The 17275-nt window shown below is 38.7% G+C and overlaps 1 non-coding gene across 1 annotated transcript; it reads left to right on the top strand.

The window, feature by feature from the left end:
• Positions 1–1197: 1197 nt before the first annotated feature.
• On the top strand, positions 1198–1299 carry LOC128591094 (small nucleolar RNA U13). Its single transcript, XR_008381523.1, has one exon. It is a non-coding gene; the product is annotated as a small nucleolar RNA U13 (small nucleolar RNA).
• Positions 1300–17275: the final 15976 nt, after the last annotated feature.

The raw sequence follows: 17275 nt of genomic DNA, 5'->3' as shown, positions 1-17275 counted from the left end.
CACCCACCATATAACGTAATTGAACACAGAAAGTTCATCAACTGTAGTAGATGATCTGGAGGTTCCTATAGTATGGAAGGAAAAGAAATGTACTTTGGATACATCTGTTCAGAATGCATATAGCATTGCTAAGTAGACCAGCCTCTAACAAGCAATGTTTTGTGAATCCTATTATTGTAGCTTTTAGGTAGTACAAATTTCTATGTTGTTGTAAAACCAAGGTCGCTTAGCTATTTCCAATTGTAACACCCAGTGGTGGCATAGAATACTGTGTATTTATTAGATTGCTCACAAATCTCCAAGGAGAAAAGCTCACGTTATTAAATTCATGCCTGCTGAGAAATAGTTTATAAATTACAGAATGGTAAAACTCAAATATAATAGCTAATATATTAATGAAAGGAGTAAAAATGACTTTAAAAATGAAAAAAATTCCATATTTTCATGTTTTAAAAAATATTTTTAAACATAATATTTAACATGTTTAATCTTTGAGACAAAATTTTGATAATTGTCAAACCGAAAGAATTATTCTCAAACACTGCCTTCTATGTGGTGGTCAAAACTGTAACCACATTTTCTCATAATAATAATACAGTCAAAGACACTGAAGAAGAGGGAATTAAAATAAAAGAGGCGGCCATTAATTAAAACAAAAGTCTGAGTAACAGTTTTATATTTTAAACTGTTGCAATAATTAATTGAAATTTTCATTCACTCTAACTTATTTGAACTTAAAATTTGTATTTAGCCCCATCTTTATCCTTTAACTTTAGAATGGAAAAAGCATTGCTCTAAAGAGATTAGAACTTGTAAGAAGTTTTCCCAAGTTGCCTAGGATGTTTTTTCAATATATTTCCAAGTTCTTAAAATATTTCTATGAAAGTTTTGAAAGGATTTTGCCAACAAAATGTCTGCAATAACTAAAACAGTATCATTGCTAACGCTGGCTGTATGTCCTTAAGTAAGTTGTGAATTTCAAACAAGAAAACTCACCACAGCCAGGAAACTATGATCTAAATGATTCTGAGGTCCAGTGCCTACTGAATTTGTTATCTTCCTGATAACTTAGCATACAAGCAAGCAATACAAATGCTCTGTCTTCCTATGTGTGGCCAAGCTTACAAAGACAAGGGAGACATCCTGAGAGAGAAAGGGGGGTGATTTCCTCGATAATATCTTTTGCAAAATGAGAACACTATTTTGTGGTTCCTAAAGCATGACTGGGTGTTCATGTGCAGGTGTGAGATGTGCCTCCCTCAAACCTTATTATGATATGGGCACAATACCTATCTGATTTGAACTTAGGGAAAAAAACATTAAGATATTGGCTCACTTCTGGGCGGTGCCTGTGGCTCAAGGAGTAGGGCGCCGGTCCCATATGCCAGAGGTGGCAGGTTCAAACCCAGCCCTGGCTAAAAAAAAAAAAAAAAAAAAAAGATATTGGCTCACTTTTGCAGCATGTCATGAAACAAGCACAACTCAAGCACATGCTGGGTGGCAGGTGCTCCGTAGAGTTGCATATATGGCTTGGAGATGTATTGTCCAAAGCATTGCTATTCCAAGGCTTGCCTACAACCAGCAGTTAGAAAGGCAAACTTGTGGTCCACACATGCTGAAAATCAGAATCTCTAAGATAAGGACCAGGAATCTCTATTTTAGCAAGCTATTCGGGTGATTCTTTACTCTCATTCAAGTGCTAGAACTTCTAGTTGAAGTTAGTGCCTGAATGGCCTGTCCTCTCAAGCAGTCAATAAGGCACTCCTACCTGCTCTTCACTCTCCCCTACTGGAATCCTCATTTATCCACAACTCGTTTCAGACAGATATAGGAGAAGCAGCAATTTTTATGAACAATAAGCTAAGTAGACTGTGTAGTCTGATAAAGCTCAATGTGTTGGCTTGGCGCTTGTAGCTCAGGGGTTCGGACACCAGGGCTGGCGGGTTCGAACTCAGCACGGGCCTGGTAAACAAGGACAACAACAACAAAACGGTCAAGTGTTGTGGCGGGCGCCTGTAGTCCCAGCTACTGGGGAGGCTGAGGCAAGAGAATCGCGTAAGCCCAAGAGTTGGAGGTTGCTGTGAGCTGTGTGAGGCCACGGCACTCTACTGTGGGCGATGAAGTGAGACTTTGTCTCTCCAAAAACAACAACAAAAAAACCCAATTCAATGTGTTACTAATTCCTGTGATGTCAGCATTAAAAAGAGCCAATTTCTGGAGCTGACTATTTTTTCACTTCTCTAAAAAAGTTTCATTTTTTATCTCATACCTTTTTAAAATTGATATAATAATTGATGTTTTTAATTGATATAATAGTCAGCAATGAAACTGAATATATACCTAGGAGATGGGATGATTTTGAAGGTCCTATCTGTACTATATGGGGTTCAGCATGCTATTTTGAAAGATGTATGTATAATGTGCAATGATTTGAGCAGAATGATTAGCATATCCATCACCGCAAGCATTTATCATTTCATTTTGTTGAGAACCTTCAAAATCCTCTTTCCTGGGTATTTGAAAATATGCAATAAGTTATGTTGACATTATTCACCCTACAGTGCTATAGAGCACCACAATTTATTTACTCCTATCATGTACCTGTAGTTTTGTATATTAAGCATCCTCTATCGCTCCCTACCCTCTCCTGCCTCTAGTAAACATAACCAAACTGCCTACTTTATATCAACATTTTTAGCTTCCACATTATGAGTGAGAACATAGGGTGTTTATCTTGTGGCTGAGTAGTATCCCACTGTGTGTTTATGCCACATTTTATTTATCTACTCATCTGTTGATGGACACTTAGGTTAACTGAATATCTTGGTTATTAGATACCTCATCCACATACTGATTTCCATTCCTTTGGATGTGTACCCAGCAATGACATTGCTGGATCCTACAGTAGTTCAGTTTTTCAGCCTTTGAGAAACTTCCACATTGTTTTCCATAATGTCCATCCTAATTTACATTCCCACCAACAGTGGACATGTGTACATGGCGTGTTTGTTCCCCTTTCATGCATCCTCGCCAGCATCCATTCTCGTTTTGGTAACAGCCACTCCAACTGGCATGAGAAGGTATCTCAGTGTAGTTTTGATTTGCATTTGCCTGATTAGTGATAATGAGCATTTCTTCACATACTTGTTGGCCATCTGTAAGTCATCTTTTGAGAAATGTCTACTCTGATAATTTGCCCAGTTTTAAATCAATGTATTTAGTTTTTTCCTATTGAATTGATTGCTTGAATCCCTTGTTGAATATGTAGATGACTATATTTTAAGCCACAGAAGGCTCTCTGAAGGTGAGATTCTAGACACAACGTCAGATTGGTAAATAAAGATTTGTGGAAGCTGGACTTTTTGGCATCTTACAAATCAGACATGTGGTAGACTGGTCTGGGCTTGGTCTTGCACCTGGATTCTTTTCCCTTATACTTAATGAGCATTGACTGAACAAAGAATTCACCTCTGTTTACCTATCACTTAAATTGTATTCAACTATCTTTTTTTTTTTTTTTTTTGTAGAGACAGAGTCTCACTGTACCGCCCTCAGGTAGAGTGCCGTGGCGTCACACGGCTCACAGCAACCTCCAGCTCTTGGGCTTAAGCGATTCTCTTGCCTCAGCCTCCCGAGTAGCTGGGACTACAGGTGCCCACCACAACGCCCAGCTATTTTTTTTTTTTTTTTTTTTTTTGTTGCAGTTTGGCCGGGGCTGGGTTTGAACCCGCCACCCTCAGCATATGGGGCCGGCGCCCTACTCACTGAGCCACAGGCGCCGCCCTGTATTCAACTATCTAATAACTGCAGTCCATTATGATCCCAGTATCCTAAGTGTTCTAGATAGTATCATTTCAGTGATTTCAGGAGTCTAAGAATGAACTCAAATTGAATATACACACCAGGGGGAGAGGAGTTGTGATTTTGAAGGTCCTAGATGTGCCAGCACTTTATAGTACCCTGAAAAGTCCTAGAATCTCACATTCCCACCTCTTCCATGCCCAAGTCTGGAAATCTAGGTTTCTAAATAACATAATTATAGGATGGAGATGGTGACAAGAGAACATACATGGTTTTTAATATTTAATACATGTATCCAAATTCCCTGATAATCACTGATCACTACTGTGCATTATTATTGCCCATGAACATTTTCATACATAATTCAATGGTGGCTACACTGTCATTACTTGAACGAGACATATAATACAAGTCTCCTTTTATGTATATGAAGTGTTGTCATTCTATACCTCAATTTGATCCACACTTGATTTGCTATATATATGTTCTGAATCTAAACATCAGTCCAAGCATGCAAAATCAATAGCTGTTAATTTCGGTAGTCTTTTGGACTTTTCTGGTAACCCTTTTAAAATTACATCACTTAAAATGAAAACAAAAATAGAGGATAGCTATATTTATTAAACATTTCTTCATCCATTTTTACTAAATACCAACAATGCACTAAACACTACAGCAAACAGCCTGCTGAGATTTAGCCAATCGTTTACCTTTACTTACAATTTACATCAGTTTGAAAATCTGACACTGTACTTCTGCCTTGATTTTTATGATTTAACTGAAACACTGGTAAATAAGTCAAGAATGAGGCCCATCTTCTGGTATTACAACTATTTATAATACACTCACTGATATGTATAAACTTCACTAAAGTGAAGTTTAAGTATAAAGTTGAGACAGTGGCAAGTTTTTACAATAGAGAGAATAAAGGAGAAACCATCTTTTATTTTATAAAAACAGTATTGCCACATAGTGGGGAAATTAGATTTCCCCACAATCCCACCACGCTGACCTCTTTTCTGTGTGCTCTTTTCACCTTTATCCACAAACATAACCTTTACAAAGTTGTCACCTGTGCATCCATACAATTTAGGTGCAGGTGTGTATAACCTGCAGCTTTCAGGCAGCAAGCAAAATATGTGGACTCTTTTGCTTCTGTGTAGTGGTGGATAGCACAAAAAATTATGCATAGACCTTTTTGTTTTGCTCATTAGCTTTTGCTAGTGTTTGTGTATTTAATCTGTGGCCCAAAACAACTCTTATTCTTCCAATGTGGGGCAGAGAAGCCAAAAGGTTGGACAAACCTGACAGGGTAAATGACTATTTAAATCCTAATATACTCGGTTATATGTAGACTTGTCTTTAAGGAAACTAGAGTGTAAAACCTACAATATGCAATATGCCCCATAATCCTCAAATATCTAAGTTTCAACCTTCCAGACCAAATTATAACTTCCTTTTTTTCTTCTTCACCTGAGTAAATGAACTAAGATGAGGCTTTCACTAGCCTGAGTTTACCATGTCTAAAAGAGTGTTATCTTCTTGGTTGTTCAACACTCTCTTTATGCAATCAGTGTGGAATCTTAAAATTATTAATTGGTGTATTCATTGGTGGAAAATCTGTATAAAATAGTTGAAAATTACTACCAAGTATCCTTTCTATAAACAATGTCAATACTTTTTCCTGTATACATCTTTGTTTTTACATTTTCTGGTATAAACATCCCCAAATGTACTTAACTAATCATCTCATTGTTCTTAATTATTATTTCACTCTTGGTAAGTTTGTTTTATAAGGAAGGCAGTTAATACAGATGACAGACTTCTCCAAAGGGGCTCTTCATCTAAATAGACTATGGACGCCAAAGGTGAAGCAGTACGATTTAGATTGAGTAGGTTCTGTGTTTACAGAATACCCATCTGGTTCCACAATATGTCAGCTACATGATTATCTTCAGCCAATCACTTTGTCTCCATGAAATTCAGGTGACTTTACTGTAAAATGAGGATCATATTTGCATTCTATCTCTTCGTGGGTATTATGACAAAAATGAGTTTATATGCAAGCATTTTAAAATCCTAGATACTGGAGGTACTGGAGTTTTCAGGAATTTTTTTAGGAAAAATATGACTTATTACTAACTTCTACTACTAAAATATCTCTGTATCATTCTGGCTAAAAATTACCAATGAGTTCATCTACCCAGTGTGTTCTAAGAACAGGTATGCTAAACCACTTTCATTTAGTGACAGAGTGACATCTAGTGGATATTTATGGTGTGCTACAGGATACTGTATACCCAAGGATCCCACTATAGTTTGGATGAGGGCAGAGTACCAAAGTACCTTTGGTTTTTATGCAAAGCACCAAGATATAAAAAGATTAAGTAAAGAAGGGTATACTTCCCATATATTTGTTTTATTTGTTCCATTTGAAATGCTGGTCAATTCACAAGACAAAACTTATAAGAAGGTTGAGGTAGGAGTGGTGACGGGCTAGTCAGTGCCGTAATTTGAGAAATCCCCCCAAAACCTCCCACTAATTCAAAATTTAAAATAACAAGTAGGTAACCATGTGTTCACCTCCTCTTTTCTTTCTTACAGTGAATATAGGCAAGGGTGGGAGGGAGGAAAGGGAAAAGAGAGGCGGGAGGAATGTAGGGGAGGGAAAAGCCAGTCTTCCACTACATTCCTTGAATTAATTTTTATACCTCTTTGTGGTTAGAATTTTATTAATTCCAGAAGGAAAGCTCCTTTAAGCAAATGTATGTGTAAGCTTTCTGGCATGTCATGAGGCATTTATCTAAACCTGTTCACTTAATATACTGCATTTACTTTGGAATAAAAATATAAAACAAAATGTTTCTATTGCTCTGAACTTTGCCAATGCCTACCACCATCAGGAAAAGGGTCCCTTCTGTATTTCCTTTCTGTCCTTACACAAGTTACAAGAAAGAAATGCTAAGTGTTGGCTCAGGCAACACTAAGGCTAAGGCACCATCCATGTGCACCAGAGCTGGCAGGTTCGAATCCAGCCTGGGCCTGCCAAACATCAACAACAACTACAACCGAAAAGTAACTGGGCACTGTGGCGGGTGCCTATAGTCCTCACTACTTGGGAGTTGGAGGCAAGGAAATTGCTTAAGCCCAGGAGTCTGAGGTTGCTGTGAGTGTGATGCTACAGCACTCTACCCAAGGCAACAGCTTGAGGCTCTGTCTCAAAAAAAAGAAAAAAAAAAGAAAGAAATGCTAAGTGCCCCCCCCCCCACCCCGGAAGTCAATTTCATAATTGACTGCATAATTTATTTAACATGATTATTTAAATTAGGTAAGATTAACAAATATTCATTGGAAGATTGTAACAATCATATCTGCTACAGTACAAATTAAATTTAAAACTGTCCTCCCCCTTCAGCGTACTTGGTAAGGACTTGGAGTACAGATGGTTTATTTCTTCTAAAACAGCCTACTTCCTTGTTTTCTATCAAGCTTCAACCACTGGATGGAACTTCTTTCCACCACTGTTTAATAGCTTCATTATTCCAATGAACAGAAAAGGATGAAGAAGGAATTCTGGAAGCTGTAATAAAGACTTGTTTTATACTGTTGTGTGCTTAGCCTCTGGTTCTGGAAGACCTTTCCACCACACCTCTTCTGGAAAAAAAAAAAAAAAAAAGAAAGGAAGGAAGGGAAGGGAGGGAGGGAGGGAAGAAGGAAGGAAGGAAGAAAAAAGGAAAAAAGAAAGAAAAGAAAAGTGAAAACTTCTTACTCTGGAAAAAACATCAAACTAAAAGAAATCCTTAAGGACTAGAAAATGTGTGTTTTTTCTCCTGAGAAGAATGTGCATGAGTTTGCTCCCACCACACCCAGAATGCTTCTAAATTTGTTAACTCCTTCACTCTGTAAATTATGTCTGGGAATCAGAAGAATCGTTTAGAAATCACCAGCCCTCAAGTATAAAGTCCTAGAAAAATTTTAAGACAGCCACAATGCTTAATTATAACTAAACATTCTTAAATAAATGTGCATCCATTATTAATGTTAAATTTTGAAAAAGAAATATACTCACTTATGCCCTTCACAGCAATTAATAAACTTCAATCTTCAGAGCCCAGGGACAAAAACAAACAAACAAAAACAAAAAAAGATGCAACATAACCTATTAGCACAAGCAAAAACAATGTTTTAATAGTGAAGCTTCACGCTGCACTAAAATATTTGTATAGTTATCCATACAATTTAAAATTGTATTACACTTTACTGCTTAAAAAAGGTCTTTCTGGGTACTTTACACTGCCCAGTATTTTTTACCAGGAAGTGTACTTTCTTCGATTACTTTTCTGCAGTGTTGTTCATCATTTTTAGTTCAAGTGAGAAAATTCAGGCCCAGAGAAGAAAAAAAATTTCCTAGTTACAGAGCAAGATTAGCAATTAAAATAAATCTGAAATCTTAGCTATTGTATTACAGGTTTCTGGTTAAATTAAACTATTTTGGCTCTGAATTCAATACCTTAAAAACTCTTTAGTCAGAATTGAAATATCAATTGTTTTTGGAGTGTTTTACTCACAAGAAAGTATTGTTGCAAATCAGTGACCCGTAATTACTCTTAAATAATTTTAAAATTATTATTTTTTTTTCTTTCCAGATAGATAGTGTCAAAATACATTAGGCTGCACCCTTAGTTTTCACTTGTGCAATATATATTTTATTGGATGATGTGCTGTATAACTGATATAGACATGGTGATTTTAAAGATTCCCAGGCAGGACCCTAACTTTGGAACTAGTTACCATCCCTATTGTACAGATGAGATTATAGTAGTTTTCAGAGATGGGACTAGTTGTGTGTGTGTGTTTGGGTTCCCCTCAGTCTTCTAGTTCCATTCTCCCAGGATATGCTGCTATGTTGCAGACAGGAAATGAACCTTCTGGACATACTCGTAGATTCTAGGAGAGATGGCTATTAAGAGATCTGTCCACAGGCATGTCATCTGAAAGGAATCTAGAGATGTGGTCCAAGTATCTGTGTACAATATATTTAAACTCAGAAAAAGAAGTTACAGTAAAATTATAGAATCAATACCAATTTCCCCACCACTAGACTCCATCACCCTTTGTGATCTTGGTTTCCCTGGAAATGTTAAAATATAGACAAGTCTGCCTTATAGAATCTAAGGAAACTTTATTGATCTCTTTATCCTTCCAGCATTACGAGAGCAGGCAATACAATATTTGAACCAAGCTCAGGAGTAAACCTTTCCCAAACCTTAAACGAGCTGGATGTTTTTTCCACGTATCAGTACCCTGTCCTACATCAGCCATCCTCTTCCTCCACCAACACAATAACCTACAACTCAGAGTGCATAATGGGGGTGCTTTTGCTGTGTCTCTTCAAAGTCCCCACTGGAAGGTTCTGATCTTCTTGAGGGCATTCAGCATCCTGTGATATTTAGTTTAACACCCAGTATTCCCCAAATGATGACCACAGTTACATAAATCCCACTTTGAAAATCCATGAAGAGGAAAAATACATTTCTAGCTAATGACTAAGAAGATCTAACAAGCTACAAGTCAAAAGGAATACAAAACAATTTCTAATTCTAGTTAACAAAACAGAAAATGCTCTTCTCTGAGTAAAGTCTTTTGAGATACTATTCATTGTAATCTTCCAGCCAGGCTCTAAATAAGGAAATGCTGTTTTAGCAACGTGCCTGAGAAGAGGTATTAACTGGGGAGAATAAAATGAAACAGAAAGGTGAGCAACATGAGATTTAAAAGCCTTCACTCCTTTAAACTTACTTCAGTACATTTGAAAAGCCTCCTTTTTGACCTTACCTAACATTAGCCTAACAGTTAACTATAAACCTGGGAAGTTTTGAGCCCATGTTTAAATGTGGCCAAATACAGCTGACCCTTTAACAATGCAAAGTTTGGAGACACTGACCCCCACACAGCTGAAAATCTACATCTAACTTTTGACTTTCCAATAACTTAATTACCAGTAGTAGCCTACAGTTGACCAGAACACAACCACCAACCATTAACATAAAAATAGACTAACATCTACATATATTTTATGCCCTCACTACATACCTTTTCCTTATTTTTCTCACTATTTTCTAGGTTATAGTTTGAGAGTTTTTTTTCAAGTTGTCACAAATCTCCAAAAAACTTTGACACATGTACTGCAAGTTGTCCCTGTGTAAATGGAGCCGTGTAGTTCAAACCTGTCGCTCAAGGGTCAACTACTTATCTTTCTAGAAACATTACAATGAAAATAAAAACAAGTAACACCATATTCCAAAATGATGCACAGTATTTATCTGTGACCTATGTACTTGCCTATGCCTTAAAATTTTATGAAGGTGCTTGCATATAGTTAATATGTGAGCCAAAACCTTCCCAGATACAAGGGGAAAAAAGTACAAAATTGCCCACTCATCGTTGAATTATTTTGGACGGAACAGAAGGCTCAATTTCAGCACTGCCAACTGCTCTTAGGCACAGAAGCAATGCACCATCTGTCTTGAAGCACCAAGTGTATCAATTCACATTTAAAATACGGGTGTGCCTAGCCAAGTATCTTAAGTAATACATTTTCTGAGGCTTGATCAAAACTTAACATGGCTAGCAAGAAGGTTACATGCATCAATACTTTCAACTGCTAGTAGTAAAATAAATTATAAAAATGTCACAGCATCAAGGAGTTGTAGTTCTACAAGCAGAAAGCCTTGAAGAACAGTCAGTGGTTTAAGGAAGTGTTCTCAATGAGTCACTAGTGCTATATCTCTGTATTTTTAAATGATTGATAGAACTCCTGCCTTTGACAAGAGTGACTCTGGTATTTCACTACAAAATGAGTGTGGCTGCTATTGAAATAGATTGTGTTTCATCATGGGAGCACACGGATACAAGGACAGAAAGCTAGGCTTCTACGGAGTTTGGACTTCATTCAGTAAAAAACGGCAACACTGAAGTCTTACGAGCAGGGAGTGTCCTGATAAACTTCCCCAGGGAAGACTAATGTGATGTGGTGCTCACACTAATGGAAGGACTGGAGTCTTTTGCATGTACAAGAGGGTAACTTGAAGAGGTTTCTGGAGGTAAGAGATAACCCAGAGCCTGAACAGAGACAGTAGGACTGGAAAGAACAGAATCAAGACACGATTTCCTTCTGAAAGAAGGAAAGATAATTGTTTCTGAAAGAAATATGTCTTTGTGTGAAATATTCTAAATACTGTTATGATTAAGTGACACAAAAGTTAAATACCCTGTTGCTTTTTCGGAGGAAAAGTATAGTTGGGCTTCAATGTGTAGTCACCACAGCAAAGGTTCTGTTCCACAGACCCAATCAGAAAAAAGAAATTTTAACTTCTAAGCATTTGTTAACTCTTGACTCGCTAAGTAAAATTAAGTACTTGAGCCCAGTAAAATTGAAGCCTCTGTCTCAGCTGTTTTAAGAGAAAACAAGAGAAGATAATGTTCCACTTCTTACTTTAAAACCTTGAGTAAGCACAATAGCTCTGAGCCTTGGTCAGAAGCTGTGACTACCCCACGATTTTCTGGAAATGCAACCTGATTTTCAAATTCCTTATTTCCTGAGTGAGAGAAAACAAAAAGGGAGAAAGCCTAGAACTCAAAAGTCTTGCCATAGGACCAGGATAGAAGATAGGGTGACAGAATTCGGTGTCACTGTATCTTTCTCTGATTACTGCATCGATAAGAGAACTGGGATAAAGAATTCTGTTTTCTAGAATCATTTCTTGTAGCCACCTCTGAGAAGTCGGCTGTCTCATCACCCACTGAGGTGTTTCCAAAGCTCTGCGTACTCACCTTGGACATCTCTTTTCCTGGAAACACAGCAGGAACATCTTTGCTTTCAGCATTTTAAAAAGTATTAATTTTCAGCAAATAAAGCTTAAGTCTTCTGGTCTAATTTGATGTCAAGATAGATTCTTCAATGACTTAAGGAAAATCACTTGAAGGAAAGGAAATATTAAGGCATTTAAGATCCAAACCACTAACAGCTGCTAACCAGAGTTGATGATGAAGAGCATTCCTGCACAGGTGGTAATTTTAATTGCTTGTTCATTATAAGGCTCAGTCACACAGACAACCATTTCATTTATACGCTTAATGGCGGCTACTCTGCTGGACACAAAGGGGTCAAATAGATACGCGAACTCCCTCGCCCCTATGATCCTCATTTTCAGCCAGTCACGTGTTTCATAGAGGAACTGAAGCCAGACAGCTTCCTACTTCTACCTTCCAGTTGGACCTACGCCTTGCTCTCTTGTGAGTTCCTAGCACAGGCCAAACATTTCCCTTATGCTAGGTCCCTATCCCCTCCTGCCTACCTAGGAGAATTCAAAAATTAGGTGCATGACAATACTGCGTTACATGATGGATGCTATGTTTCCCAACTACATTTCTCCCACAAGCTTCTACTCCCATCAGGAAGACAGATGTCCGAAGTAGTGCAGAGAGCTTTGGAAGCACTCTGAGTAGATGGTGTAGAAGAGGATGTTTTCCAAGGACACTCGCCTTCTCCCTACATTGGCCACTCCACCCCCCTTTTCTTATATCCACTCAAAAACCTTTATTACATACCTGCCATGTGAAAATATAATTTGTACAGGGTCTGCAGAAGGTATCTATTATCTACATGAGCGTGCATTAACAAGTGTGCACACATCCACACAACAGGGCTTCTGCCCTCAGAGGACCTATACCCGTCTCCTCTAGGCTTTCCCTGGACACCCCAGGCAGGGTTACTGCTGCCCTTTGTTCACTCCTAGCACCTTGTGCTCACTTCCAACTCCCATCACAGTAATAGACTTTGTGTAACAGTCTGCTGTCTAGAAAACCCTGAGCACCATGAACTTAGGAATCTTTTGTTTCTTGGCTTTTGTGGCACCCAGCAGTTATGTTGCTGGATAGGGTGGGAATGCAGAGTTGGCTGAGGTTGTCTGGTGTGGCTCTTCCTCTTTTCCTATAGCTTTGGTATCATACCTTTAGCTTTGGGCCTCATTCTTAGGACTAAGCGAATATCTGCATGAGATCGCACATGGCATCAACACTTTGCAGATACACACTGTGTTATTAAAAGTCCAAAGGTTCCAGCCACTGACAGAAGCCAGAACCTGCAGACTCCACTTAGGGATAAGCAGAACAGGTCTGCTGCCCCTATGGCTGTGCTAAGAATACTCTGCTCAGAAGGTCAACATAGTTGAAGTTTTTTCATCAAAGCTTTGGGCAGCTCCCTGCCAACTCCGTCCCCAGTTTCATTCCATGCTGGTTCCTCTTCTCCTTGGAAGGTGAGTGAACAGGCAGAGAAGTCTTCTGAAAACAGAAACCACCTTCGGGAGATGCAAAAGCCAGAGTCTTGAGTGGCTCATGTCCTTCGGCACGAGAAGCCTGTGGTTGAGACTCCTAAGCTTCCTCAAGGTGCTCCATGTTAGAGAAGAAGGGTCCCTTCCTCTATTTTCTTGGCTCAGTGAGCCCCAATGTGTCCAGTGGGATCAAAGAAGCAAGCTGCCAGGGGAAGCTCAAAGGTGACAAGGGACTAGGAAGGGTCAAGAACAAAAATCAGTCTGAAGAGTGAGGTCCCTCCCTCTTTCTCTCAACATAAAAACAGGCTAAAACTTTTTTCATCTTAGAAAAAACCTCCACCTGTTCCGTACTCCCCCTTTCTCTATTTTGCTACACAATTGTCACGAGTATCCCATCTCTCTCTCCCTTTTTGCTTTCTCCCATCACGCTTCGACCCCATGGTTCTAGTGAAACTGTGCTTATAACCACCACCACCTTTGCACTGCTAAACAGAAATGACCATTTCAGTCCCCATCTCATTTGACTTACTAGTAGCATCTGACAGTAGTTCCTTCCTACCTCCTTGAAACATTTCCCTTCCTTTCAGATTCTCTCACTCCCCTGGCTTCCCTCTCCTTGACTGTTCCTTCCTGAGTTCCTCTGTTCATTCCTCCACTGAGCTTCTTAACATTGGTACTTTCTCCTCTAGCTGCACTTATTCCACTGATGAGCTCATGGTCTAAGAGCTACAAATACCACCCACACACTCCTGAGGCCCGAATGTACACCCCTGCCCAGAATTAACTCCTAAATTACAGATTTGTGTATCTGCTGTTCCGACACCTTGATTTGCATGTTTCACAGGCATTTCACACTTAACCTGCTAAAAAACTAAGCTCTAAATTTTTCTTCAAACACCACTCCACCCTCAAGTTTCACACTTTGGTCAATGACAACCACAGCCTTCTAAATTGTTCAGGCCCTAAACTTTTGACTGCTTTTCCATAATGCATACTCCATCAACAAATCTTGTTAGCTCTAACTTCAACCACAACGTGATTCTTTTTATTACCTACACTACCACCACCCAGGTTGAAGTTACCAGTATCTCTTACCTGCCTTAGTCTCCTATAATTCCCCACTCAAGTCTTTTCCTTCACAGTAATCAGAGATTCCAATAAAACACAAATCATTTCCTACCACTCTTTGGCTAAATAACCCTCCAGTGTCCTTCCATCTTATGTAGAATACTAGCCAAGCTCCTGTAAGATGTAAGAGCCTACATGATTTGTCCACCTGGTGTCTTCCTTATCGGGGCCTCCTAGTCTCTCCTAGTCCAGCCCCCCCCACCCCCCCTACCGCCCTCCCAGGCTGATTTAGGAATGCATGAGACATGCTCTGGCCACAGTCTTTTCACTTGCCATTCCCTCTGCCTGGAATACTCTCCGCTATTATCCCTCACCATGTTCAGTTCTTGACTCATTTTTGGTGAGGTCTTCCCTGACTACCATTCTTACAACTGCAATACAACCTCCCCTTTCTTTCTCCCTCCCAGCACACTGTTTCTCTTCTCTAGTTTTCTCTGTCACATTACCATTTAACACATATGCATGCATACATATACATTTGTTTTGGTCTGTCTCCCTGCAGCATTTTCATGTGCTTTATTCACTGCTATTCCTAAACATCTAAACAATATTCCAGAGTATACAACTAGTAACTCACTAAGAGAAATGAATTGCATTCCTTATTGCTAGAGGCTCATGTGTAAGGGAGATGATACGCAAATAAAATGCTACGTGTCACCTAAAAAAAAAAAAACAAACAACAGAAGGAAAAAAACATGGTCTCACATGCATATTTAAAATGACCTTAATTATGTGGGAATTGCGAAGCTGTGGCAAGCATTTAGCAGAGGGCTAAACTGCTCCCGAAAAAAAGCTGATGAAGGAATTAGATGAGGGAACACCAATAAATACCTTCTGTGTTCTTCATGTATTACTTTGCATCACTTTGCAGATGAAAATTTGAAATGTTCATGTAAAGACTTGATGTAACGACTTCAATCTCAACCACTACACAATCCTTAACTTTCCTTAAAGTTAAGGAAAGTTAGTTGGGCCACTAACTGTCGAGATTTCCCTCTTGGTGCCCAACTTCTCTCAGCAACTCACTTCTCCACAGGTTTACCTTTTTCTTCCAAAAGAGTGGGCCTGGGAGCAGTCAACATACCTGACTTAAAAATACTTATGAGTAAGGCGCCGGCCCCATATACCAAGGGTGGCGGGTTCAAACCCGGCCCCGGCTGAACTGCAACCAAAATAGCTGGGCGTTGTGGCGGGCACCTGTAGTCCTAGCTACTTGGGAGGCTGAGGCAAGAGAATCGCCTAAGCCCAGGAGTTGGAGGTTGCTGTGAGCTGTGTGATGCCATGGCACTCTACCAAGGGCCATAAAGTTAGACTCTGTCTCTACAAAAAAAGAAAAAAAAAATACTTATGAGTGAGATAAACAAGAACTTGCTGAAATTACACTTCTGAAGTTAGGGAGCTTTTAACTAGTCACTTTTCAGTTATATCAACTGGCAAAGGAATAACATGGGGGCAATATAGAAAAAGTATAACTCTTTGATTATCTCATTCCACTTTCCTTTCTCACAAAACCTAGAAGTGAAAAAAACATGACGAGACTTGGGTAATAGTTCAATAAATGACTTTCACTCAGAGACAGCTCCCTCGTGTTATCAAATATTAATAGTATACTGGTTTCTTTTCCCAAAAATATTTTTCATAAAAGAATTTTTTCAAAGGCCATCACCTTTTCATTTTCCTATTAAATTTCCTTAAAGAATGCTATAAGCAGATACATGTATTTCTTTGTGTCACTTTTCTTTTTACCAATAAAAGAGGATAAGAGAAATATATCAATTAAGAAGACAGTCAAGATAATGAAAAATGATATATATTCTGTAAAATGGAAAAAGCATTCCAGTGTATTTAAAAACTTTTCTAAGATCGACCCATTCTCCATTTTAAACAAGTAGTCATTAAGCAGACTATATGAATAACTGATTGCTACTTCCCATATTTCAATTTAACAGAAACGTGGCACTCACCCACATACACTGAAGGAATCAGCATGATGGGGAACTAAAGATGTGACTGGTATGTTTTACCTGGGATTTGAAGATTACTCATGATAAAACAATCATTCAGTCAGCATACAGCATATTAGATATTGGGCTAGACACTGAGATATAGACATGAAAAGCAGAGATAATATTCTTCAAAAGCATGTTATATAGAAATATGGGGTGTTAAATTGAACATAAAATAGAACGCCTGGCTCAGTACCTGTAGTGGCTAGGGCACCGGCCACATACACTGGGGCTGGTGGGTTCGAATCCAGCCTGGGCCTGCCGAACAACGACAACTCCAACCAAAAAATAGCCAGGCATTGTGGCAGGCGCCTGTAGTCCCAGCTACTTGGGAGGCTGAAGCAAGAGAATCACTTAAGCCCAACAGTTTGAGGTTGCTGTGAGCTGTGACACCATAGCATTCTACTCAGGGCGACAGCTTGAGACTGTCCTAAAAAAAAAAAAATAAAAACAAATACAAAATAAAACTCCAAAATCCACGCTAGGTACATGGAATACTAAGAGAAGTTTCAAAGAGTATTCTAAAAGCATCAAATAGTACTAAGCATATTTAATATTATACAGATTGGGTAAAAATTATTAAATATTATATTTTTGTTGCTAAATCAGCAGAGACATACATTCAGTTTCTCATTCAATGAAAATGGATACACATTAGTAACGAAGTGTTCTCTGCTACAAAGAGGGAAAACATCTATCTGGACAGAAAAATGAAGAATATTTAAAGGTGTTAAAACTTGCTAATCTCTGTATGTATTCACATTGCTTTAAAGAACTTTCCAATTACCAAGCACTTAAAATTTGTACAATAAACTCACAAATAGCTATGGGGTTATAAAACATAACCACCTTCCATCTTCCCTAATCTGCACACCCCCCCCCAAAAAAAAAAAAAGAAAGAAAGAAAAGTAAAAAGGATTATTCTTGATTTAGGACAAACACTGCTGAGCTGGTGAGAAATGCCCCTGGCTTGCTGGACGTTCAGAGATATGCAAATGCTGAATTTCC

Source organism: Nycticebus coucang, chromosome 7 (genome assembly GCF_027406575.1).
Source record: "Nycticebus coucang isolate mNycCou1 chromosome 7, mNycCou1.pri, whole genome shotgun sequence".
Taxonomy (NCBI): Eukaryota; Metazoa; Chordata; class Mammalia; order Primates; family Lorisidae; genus Nycticebus; species Nycticebus coucang.
Note: the sequence above shows the minus strand (reverse complement) of the source record. Positions and strands in the feature narration are given on the sequence as shown.